Here is an 11,956-nt window from a genome sequence, read left to right on the forward strand (position 1 = left end):
TTTGAACTAGTGGGAAATTGAATTCAAAAGTAAGGAGATGATTTCTTGCCCTATAGTAATAAAATGGTTCCTTGATTCTAAGCTAGGACTTTACTACTGGTTTAAGTAAGAATGATATAGCTTTCAATCTATAGGTTCGAATTAACCTAGTTTAGAGAGAGAATGGTGGTAGAGATCTGACCTTGAGTGTGATAGTGCTTGTATATAGTGGTGATTGGGTATAAAAGGTGGAAATAAACATGAATAAAGGAAATGATAGCATTTAGGTGCTTAATTGTTATAATTGTGACTTTTAGTCAATAAGCTAATTGACTTCGGTTGCCAATTTTGTGTAAATTTTTGTATGTGATGAGTTAAATAGTAAGAGACTCTTGAGTAAGGTTGTGAAGCACAGGTAACCTTTCTTCACAACATAAGGGTTGAGGTAACCATGTAATTTGTTATGTTTATTAACTAATATAACTGTGTAGAAGTAAATATGTATTTATAACTTCAATATTTATGAGTCTTCATTGCATGATTTTGCAAATGGTTTTAGCATGTAAAGTAATTTTGAGAAGTTTGTTGAATAACTATTACTTCTAAATGAAATAAGTATATATATATATTTATATATATGGTGTGTAAAATGTGGAAAAGTGGTGAACTATGTGAAAAGCATGATCATAGGGGGTAGGAGTTCACCCTAAGTATATGTAGATGTGTGTATGGAGATGTGAGTGAGTAAATACATATGGTCTAGCTGGCACCATAGGATATCCAGTGTAATGATATACTTGGACTATTACCATGAGATATCTAGGTACCCTGGCAACTCCTTACTACATGTGAGGGTGCAATTAGGAGTCAACGACACCTCTATTATCAGTGTGTGAGATAAGGGAAATCATAATTTAGAAGTAGGATAGAATACCTTTGGCCAAGTGTCTTTACCACAAAAGGTGTCCTCAGGTCAATATACGATCAATCTATTAGAGCCTATAGTTTCATGTCAAGGAGCTTTAGAGGATCGGTGGATAGATGATCATACTAATGGTTGTGATTGTGTAAATGTATTTTAGAAAAGGGGAAAACTATGTTATAATTGATATATAAACTATTACTTTAGTTTTGTTTACTTATATGTGGTTTTATCTGTTAATGAGCATTTACTGAGCTATTTTGGTTACTGAGATTTTCATCTTACCCATGGTTATTTCATAATTTTTAGGTTTCTAATGTTAATAGTGCGAAAGGGAAGGAATTGGGCTGAGAGTAGAGATTTCTCTAAGTAGCACTTTGTAAGAATTAGTGTAATGACTAAGATATAAGTTGTTTGGATATATATGTGTGTGTGTGTATATATATATCTAAGTTGCTATAAAAATTGGTACATGTGCATAACTTTGTGAGTGTTTGTATGTTTGAATGATTTTGATACCTAGTCTAGTGTATGTATATGTATGTGTGTCTGGGATGAATATGAAAGCGTAGGCTAGTGAATCAGTATGTGTGTATGTAAACAAGAATGTATTGAGCAACATGGAAGTTTGGCCAAGTATGTGAAATGTTATCATTTCACCCCAGAATGTGTGAAAAGGGCAATTTATAAGCCAAATGTGTGTATGCGTGTGATAGTAAAAATTGAAATGTTCAATCAAGTCTAATTTCTCCAATTGAATGTGGTCAAGGCCCAAAAAGTAGCCAATAACTTATTACAAATGATGATGTTGAAGTGGTGAATTTTGACTTAAATTGGTCAAAATGCACTTGGATGTCTAACTTTTGAATGGGATATCAGATTTAAATGAAACTAGTGTCATTAGTTATATTTTAAAACGAGCTTCGTGTAGGCACTGGAATCAGCCCAATTGGACATCAAATGCGAAAATAACACACATCTAAAGTTTGAATCAGAAACTACTATTTTGACAATAGTATTTGATGTGTGCGCCATGGCATATGTGTCAACATGCCATGGTGCATGACACAGAGCGTGAGCCACCAACTTTGTGCCATATGGCATGACACATGTGATACGAGCCACATCACATGGATCATATCTTACCTAAATTTTATTGTTTGAAATTGGTTTTCCTTGAGGTTTACATGCGCCTAATTGAGTGATTTTACTATGTGATGATTTATAACATGAGAATTTCAAAGAATTGGTTTTCAAAAAGCTTTATGTTAGGATCCTAACCCTTCAAATAAAATGGTTTTAAATTGTTTAGTAGATTGCATTGAAGATTAAATGATAATATCAATAAGGGCATTACATCTTTTAATGGGCTAAGATGATTGGTAGAATTGCTTTTTCTTGATTCATCCTAGGTTGAGAGTTATTGGGAAAAGACAAACTTTAATGTTATCTCTCCAATGGGTTTTCATTTAGCCTTAAGCTTATGACTAAGTGTGTGCATCTCTACACTTGAATCTTGTATTTCCCTTTATATTCACATTCCTTTATCATTACTCCCACCTAAGTTGAAATAAATAATTCTTGCCTAAGTCCAATTATATAAATGTCACACTATAGTTGAATTGTATTTAATTAAATTGTGACATAAGTGGAATTAAAGGAAGAAATGAAGACATAATACAAAGCTATTCAAAGAGGCACATGAGAAGCATTTTGATGTAACAATGAAGAGAAGAAGAGATGCAAGTTAAGCATGGAATGATGCTTCAAATTGGATCAAATAAAGCACTAGAATTATCACTATTTCCCTTCAAAATGAGAAGTTAGTTTAGGCCAACCCATAAGGAAGTTAGAAGACCACAACCACTTGCTAGTTTTCTCACATTTTTCTTAGTTTTCCTCGAGGGAATTTCAACTAACTCTCATTTATACACTTTCCTATCCATTTTCTCACATTTAAACATTTTTCCCTCATTTTCTCTCTTGCTCTTCCAATTTTCTCTCCAAACTTTCCCTAATATCTCACTCAATTCTCAACCAAATTATATAAGACCACCTTCATTTTTCTCCTCTTTCATCATATTATTCTTATTTTCTAAAAGCTAATATTTGTTAATGGTATAGGCTTGGTTTGAAAAGATTAAGAGGAATGTTGTACCAAAAATGAGTTTAGGACTCAAACATTCATGGACTTTTTTCATAAGGGTGGGCCTCACATAGTAGGCCTAGAGATCTTGTGTCTCTATATCTTGAAATAATATTGATATAGTTTAAGACCTTCTTAAATGCTACTCAAGTAAACATGGCCACTTTAGGATCTTTAATCCCTTAATAGAAACCATAGATTTTTAAGCATATTAACATAAGTCACTCATGAATTGTTATTAGATTTTTTCTTATGCACAGGTTCTTTATAAAGGCAAGTACAAAGCATACTTAAATATTTGTAAGACAAAAGTAAAATATAATAAGTCAAGCTTTTAGGAGAGGAGAGAATTAGAAGCGAGTCATAAAGGAAAAAACAAACTAATTTTTATTTCTTAGTTGATAGTGCTTACATACTCTACAAACTCTTCAACTGACTCTTGAAAAAGCTTTAGATAATATCATATCTTAAGCTCCCTCTTATAACTGAAGGAAGGATAAAAACTACATGCCAAAGAGAATATCACACGTGCAATAAGATGGAACGATGCTTGCCGCTTGTTACATTCATTTTCTAAAAGCATATTTAACAAAAGTAAAAGTAAAAGTTACTTTTTTAAAAGGGGACTTAATGAAAGAAAAAGAAAAAATCACTTTTCTAAAAGCTATCTTGATAAAAGAAAATGTTAATTCCCACACATGACTAAAGGATAAGATTTCTTTATCTCATATAGTTATAGATCTACTCTTGATTATATGATAAGTTAGAGTACCTGTTCTCTTCTGTTCTAGAGTGCCATGCCAAGCATTCCCTTTCCTGCTATGGTCCTTTGTCTTTTTATTCTTCATACTATTCTAGAGTGAAAGAGTTTCTCGCTTTAGGAAATTGTAGATAAAATTAAGATTCAATCTCATATAGATCCTAGCTTTTTAGAGAAATGAATTCATATTTTGGAATGGCTGGGTCTTATGAGTTACGGAAGCTTGTTCCATCCATGTAGAATATCCATACTTCAGAGCAATATTCACAACCTATTATGGTAGATGAATTTGTAGGCCGGAGGATATTTGGGATTACATGCTGGAATGGAATTAAACCAAGTAAAGTACACTTAAAATTAATGAATGTGCCTACAACATTGTTTAAATCACATAAAAAATCTATTACATAAGTTAAAACTTCATTTTCTTGTAGGGACGGTGGATAATGAAGATAGAGTAAACCTTTTGCCTATACAAAGGTACTTTTTGTGAGTCAAAATTTTCAATGACCTTATAAAGTTTTTTGTGCTATTGAGATAATGGTGAAACCATTCAAGGAAGCTCTAGAGGTTAAACCCTTTATTGTTTTTATTAGTAAGGTAATGACAAATAGGTAAAGGTAGGACAGCAAATACACATCCATACAAGGCTAAGAGGGACCTTATGTACCACATGGCTTCTTCTAGGATAGGACCTCAGATATAAGGAATAGCTAAATCTGGTGTTTGGATGACAAATTACTCAAGTAGAGGGTGGATTGGGTTTTTTGGAGAAGGTGGTGAAGTCAAAAGTACAAGCTTCTTTTAGTTAATTGGTAGATGTCAAGAATAAATATCAAACATGAATTAGGAGGGAAAAAATAATTTCCTAGGCATAATAGTAAGGATGAAATGGGGTTGGTGATGAAAAGGTGCTATGAGTTGGATTCTTTTCTTTGGTCTCATCAAGTAGTCTACAATGGTATTATGCCTTCCCTTTATATGTTGAACTGTGAATTTATAACAAGAAAACTAGTCTTTCTATCAAAGGAGTTAAGTTTTAGGAGTATCCTTTTCTTTTGATCAAGGATTTTTAGGAATGACGTGTTGTCTATTTCTACTTTAAAATGGTAGGGGCTAATATGAAAGCTAGATTTATCTATACCACATTTGATAGCTAGGACTTCTTTGGAGGTTATGTGATAGTGTTTTTCAGAGTTATTGAATTCTCTGCTAGAATGACAACAATAATGTATTTTATCCCATTTTCTTCTTCAATGAGCACAACTCCCAAAAGTTATTACTTGCATCAATTTGTAGCATTCTTTGTTCGTTATGATAGATCCTAAGTGGTGGAGGATGCTAGGATATCTTCTTTAGATCCAAATATCTTTATTCTAATTGATTCCCCAAGGTAGTAGATTTTTCCATAATAGCCTAGACAACTAACTAGTGTAATTGGACACATGAGGAATAAAGTCCCTGATGTCACAATTTTCAAGAACTGTTATTTGTGTAATAGATAAGTTTTCTTCTAGAAAATTCAATAATTCTTGAGAAATATGTGGGTTGAGCTGGTTCTGTCCATCTTGGATAATTATAGCCAAGAATTCTATCTGAACTATACCTATATGACCTTTATGGGATGAAAGCATAATCCTATACATTTGGATTATCTTTAAGAATTAGGTTAGCAGGTCCTTATGTTCTTGTTCAATCTATAAAAATAGCAATATATCATCAATATACACCGAGGTATTTTTGAGAATAGGCTCAAAGATGTGGATCATAGACTTTTAAATAGTGATATGTCTTAAGTCCAAACGGTATGGCTATCCATTAGTATCAAGCATTAGGAATGCAAAAAGTAGTCTTGTAATGATTTTCTAGATTAATTTGTGGTTTCTAAAAACCTACTTTAAGATCAAACTTTGAAAATATTTTAGCCCACTTTAAATGGACTAATTGAGTGTTGATCTTTAGCAAAGAAAATTTATCATCTTGAAGAAAAACATTGAAAAGCTTATAATCCATAATGATCTAGCTATCGCACACTTATTCAAAATACTACTAAGGTAGCCCTAATGTAGCAAAGGTCAACCTAAGTCATCTCCTAATAGAAGTATGCACTAATTCAATTATGGAAGTCGTTTAAGTGAATTAGGTTAAATTCCAAATGTTTAAGATTCAATTTGATAACTAGAGATATTAAACTAAGGAAACCAAACTAGGGGCAAAACTAAGTGTTTGGCAATAAGTGTGAATGGATAGGTTCCTAAAGCTTGAATTAGGGAGAATTCTTTTCCACTTAAGTCATATTAACCAAGAATTATGCCCTTACTAGTCAAAAGTGCAACTAAGTTCAGTTAAACCTACTTGGCTTTAGCTAATGACCTAAACTTAGTCTTAAGTAACCAAAGTCATGGCCATTACTTAAAATAAAGAGTCCAACTATGTTTTTAGCTCACCAAGGCATTGCTCTCTCTCTCTCTCTAAAATCACTCAAGCACTACAAGATTATATAATACAAGAGTAAGGCTAGAAATCAATCCATAAGGTTATGCAAGACTAATTTCAAGCAAATTCACATTAATAAATCTCAAGATTATGCAATTCATCAACATGGCAGCATTGAGAAGAGTGTTAAAACCATATGAAAAATTCAAACAAGTCATATTCCATTACAATAATAGTCTACTTAAATTAGAGTCCAAGCCAATCACAATGCAACCTAAATCTAGAATAACAAAGTAGAATGGAAGAGCTAGGTCAAATTAATCCTTAGCTAAAGATTTAAGTACAGAACCGTGCCTCCTCCTCCTTTATTCTCCCTCTACAAACCAACAATGCCTTAGCCTTCAAGCTCTAAAGAATTCTCCTTCATGTTCTTGAGTTGACTAAAATGCTCTATGACTTCAAGTAGAAATTAAGCCTTTAGATGAAAGATCAAATGGTAGGAATGTGTAAAGGATGATGAGAGGAGAAGAATGGTGGTTTTATGAAGATATAATGGTTGGATGTGGAGATGAGGTGGGAGAATTCTAGAGAGAAGGAGGAGAAAATGAAATGAAAAAGATGAATGAACTGAGTATTGAATCTAACTTTTAGTGTATGGGATGTGCATATTGGTTTTCCATCAGATTTGGCACCCAAAATAATTCAAAATGAAATTAAAAAACCTAAAAGTGCTTTAACATACATGCCCTTAGGTAGCATTTCCTCATTAGTTGGGTGATAATTCATATGCTAATATGAATATTTCATGCTTTGCACTTAGAAAATATGATCTACCCCATCCTTTAGCCATTTAGCATGCCACTTTTGCCCAAAAGGCCCTTCTTGTACTTCCTTGACTAATTGATACAAATCCAAGTGCAAATGTGTCATCTATATCACATAATGAATAAAATTAATCAAATAAATGCATGTGACATAATAATTCATATTTAGGAATATAAAATTAATTATTTAGATGAGAGATAAATAATCAAATGTAATCCAAGGGTTGCCTTACATGAAAACCTTGCATACACACACACATGCATAAAACTTTAATTAGGTTAACAAAGTCAACAACCCTAATTTTGTGAATTTTAATTAATATCTCCTAAACTAAATTGAATTTTCAAAATATAGTTTCATATTCATTCTCCTTGGCATCAAAAACATTTTGGACTAATCTTCTTATACATTTTCTCAAAAGTCTAACTTTTAGACCAAAATATCCTTAGTGCACAACTTTGCCCCTTAGGTGATTTTTTTTTTTTTTAAGACCATGAGTGCACTAAAATAAGGAATATAACATGTAAACTGGGCCCTAAATGAGTTGATAAAGTGTTTAAATAATGTGTCTCATCGCATAATCATCCTCTTTTTTTCCACTTTGTTTTTTTTTTATATTTTCTCAACATGGAATGCTTGACAAGCCTAATCTAACTTGGTTGGTTCTATGAGTCCTTGCTAGAGTAAAGTTGCATACTCTTGCCATGCTCATTAAAGATCTTCTAGAGCCATAACAAGGTGAGATGCCTTTGTGGGATTGATATCTTCATTCTTCTTGAATGGTAGTTTGATAAAGAACTCATTATTTTTTTAATAGAGGAAATGGATGTTGAAAGTGATCATAACTTTCATAGCAAAATCAAAGGAGTTGATCTCTAATTTCTTCATAACCTAAAGGAGCTTGCTGAATCTCTAGGATACTTGGAATATATTTGTTGAAGAACTATTTATACTTCAATCTTTTAGGAAGTATCTATGGATTCCTTGTATGTTAATAAACGTCAAAGCCAACAAAGATATCTTTAATGGGTAGATTGCTTCCAATGAGTTTTGTCCAAACAATGCATCTAGGGAAAAATATTATACCAATTTTTTTGGTAACAAGTCCTATCTTAAAGAGTTTTCCATCAATGGTAGTGAAGTATTTATTATGCAAAACCCATTCTTCTAAAGGAAGGATGTAAAGTTTCATGATAATTCTACAGGAACCGGTGTCTATTAAGGCAATGGCTAATATAGGTTTATCATATTTACTTGGTAGAATTTGAACTTTTATGTTAGGCTAGGGAGTTTCATTCTGATAAAAAGGTTGGTTGTAAGACTTTATTGTCTATAAGGAAGGACCAATAGTATACATTAGCGGGTATTGTTTATCATTAGAAGAATTAGAGTCTTCTCCTGATACAGGGAGCAAATTGCATAACTTTATCTCTTTCAGATTGTTCATCAAGAATGTAGTCAATGTTTTCATTATCACTGAGAGAGACAACAATCTTAAATGAATGAAGTAACTTCATATCCTTCTTGGACTTATTTCTATAAAGAAAACATCAATATGACTTTTCTAACTTTAAGGACCTTTTAAAAGGGGATGTGTAAGTGGAACCATACTAGTTAGGAATGGAATCCTAAAACACAAATAAAAACAAGAAAACAAAGAAAATAAATGAAATATGGAAAGAGAAAAAGAAGAATAAGGAAACAAAATAAAGAGAAGATCTTCTGGAGTACTAGCCTCTAGTAATTTTAACTTTCAAAGATACCACAAGAGTTAATTAAACTCTTGATCATGTTTATATTCAATATGAGATGCCACTATAAGCACTAAGTTCACGAGAGTTATACAGTCTAGAAATAAGAAATACTCTTATTATTTAAATTAAATTTAGGTTACAATATAGAAATGCACGCCTATATATTGACAACTCAAGAAGACTTAAAAACCCTAATTCTAACCCTAGTTGGATGAAAAAAATTATAAAAAGAATAATAAAATTTTAGCCACATAATTTAGGGATTATGCATCCTAATATCATGGGATTACATTATTGGAAACTACTATAATTAAACCTAATATTGACTAGACTCAAAAATAGGATAAAAAATAATAAAATAATATCTTGATCCTAAAGAAAAGGAATCAAATCAAGTCTTATAAAAATAAGAAATCAAATATTAATAAAGTTATAGCATTCAAGGAATCTTTAAAATTAAAGGAGAATTATGCCTCTTCATGCTTTAAATGTGATTGAATGTTGACTTCCCTGATGTTAGGAGATCAAGCCATTAGTGCCAGGGTTTTAACCACTTAGACATACATGCCTAAGGGATCTTCTTTGGGCTTTAGGGTTGTGCTCCAAGTGAGCTCTAACTCTTAAACCTCTTACACAAGACAGAATAAACTTTACTTCAGGGCTTTGGTACAGGCTCTTATCATTAGGCCTCTAATGTGTCATAAGATCTTTTGGCATGTTGGACTTGAATAATTAGACACCTTGAGCTTTTACCTTCACACTTATGGTTTCTTCTTGGGCTTGCATGCCATCTCAAAGCTTCCTTGCCATCAATGCCATGTCATCAGTGCCTTGCGGTCCATCATTCCCTCCTAGTTGGAAAGGATTTGTTCTTGAATATGTAGAATCATATAAAGATAAATTAGAAACATTAAATGTAGCACTAACATTTACATAAGAGCTAGGAAAATCAATATTATAAAAATTATCATTAATTCTTTATAAAACTTGGAAAGATCCATCTCCTCGGGCTTGAAGTTTGGATTTTCTTTAACTAGGAAATCTTTCTTTTCTTAAATGAACCTAAACTTGATCTCTGGGTTTAAAGATAACATATCTCTTACCTTTATTTGTTTGCTTGGCATATTGCTCATTCTTCCTCTTAATGTCAGCTTTTAGCTTGGCATATAGGTCTTACACAAACTCAGCTTTTCTCTTACCATCAATGTTAGCACGTTCAGAACAAGGCAAAGGTAGAACATCAATGAGGGATAAAGGATTAAAACCATAAACAATTTCAAGAGGAGAATAAGTATTAGAAGAATGAACAACCTTTTTATAAGAAAATTCAATATGAGGCAAACAATTCACCCAATTCTTTAAATTCTTTTGAATTATAGCCCTCAATAGAGTAGTCATAGTTCTATTCACCACCTTAGTTTGACCATTAATTTATGGATGGATAGTTGCAGAGAAGAGTAACTTAGTCATTAATCCATAATGTGTACCAAAAATGGATAAGAAACTTCATACCCCTGTCACTCACAATAGTCTAAGGCAATTCATGTAATCTAACAATATCCTTAATGGATAAATCAGTAATGTAAACAACATCATTAGTCTTAGTGCAAGCAATAAAGTATGCCATCTTAGAGAATATGTTCACAACAACAAATATGGAATCTTTCCTTACAGAAGATTTAGGCATTCTAATTACAAAATCCATAAAGATATGTTCTCAAAGGTAAAAGGGGACAGGTAAAGAAGAGTAAAGTTTATAAGGTTGGACTTTAGATTTTGCCTGTCTATGTTTAATGCATTTATCACCAACAAATATGACATCTTTCATTATATGAGACTAAAAGAAATGATCAGATAAAATACCTAGAGTTTTCTCTACATTAACGTGTCCTATAAAACCACCATCATGTGCTTTTTTAATAAAAAACTCACACATAGTACAAATAAGAATGCACAATTTATTTTTCCTTTAAAAAAATCCATCAAATCTAAAGAAATCACCATATCCACATTTTTCACAAGATTTTCAAATATTTTAAAAATTAGAATCAAATTTATAAAGATCTTTTAGAATTTTAAAGCCAAGTAATTGAGCATGCAAATAGGAAAGTAAGTTATACCTGCTAGATAGGACATTAGTAACTACATTTTCTTGGCCTTACTCATGCTTAATCATATAAGGAAATGTCTCAATAAACTCCAACTAGTGAGTTGGTCTCTTATTCAACTTACCTTGAGACTTAAGAAACTTTAAACTTTTATGATCAGAATGAATGATGAATTCCTTAAGCCACAAATAGTGTTTCCATGTTTCTAAGGTCCTCTTTAAAGCATAGAGCTCTTTTTTATTAGTGGAATAATTCAAAGCTGCACTATATGGCTTTTCATTAAAGTAAGCCATGGGCTTGGAATCTTGCATTAAAGAAGCACCTCTTTGTTTGGAAAGCCCTTTCCTGTGTCTCACTTCATGTGAAAGTCACATTCTTTTTAACAAGTTTGTTAAGAGGGACATTAATTCTAGAGAAATCTCTAACAAATCTCCTATAAAAGCTTACTAAGCCATGGAAGCTTCTCACTTCACTTGTATTCCTTGGGTTTGTTCATTCACAAATTACCTTGACTGTCTCCTCATCCACACTGATTTCCTATGATCCAATAACAAATCCTAAAAAGGTAACAGAGTCTATGTAAAAGAAACTCTTTTGAAAATTAGCATATAGCTTATATTCATTCAAGGTGTTAAATATAGTTTTAAAGTGATTCACATGATCAGTCAAAGATTTACTATAAATCAAAATATCATCAAAGTAAAACACAACAAATTGCCTATAAACATTTTAAAAACATGATTCATTAATGCAATAAAAGTACTAAGAGTGTTAGTCACCAAAAGGCATAACTAACCATTCATATAATCCAAACTTAGTTTTAAAGGTACTTTTCCATGTCATCACTCTCTTTCATGCAAATTTAATAATAACCACTTCTACCATCACTTTTATAAAAGATAGAAGCACTATGCAACTCATCAAGTATTTTATGTCACTTTTGAACTATAGTTTCCCTCAGTACACACAATAGGGTTTCATTGACTTAGACACTACATCACATTGATACTAAAGACTCTAAATCTC

Source organism: Prosopis cineraria, unplaced genomic scaffold, assembly GCF_029017545.1.
Source record: "Prosopis cineraria cultivar Desert tree isolate PC_DT_omini unplaced genomic scaffold, ASM2901754v1 PC9, whole genome shotgun sequence".
Taxonomy (NCBI): domain Eukaryota; kingdom Viridiplantae; phylum Streptophyta; class Magnoliopsida; order Fabales; family Fabaceae; genus Prosopis; species Prosopis cineraria.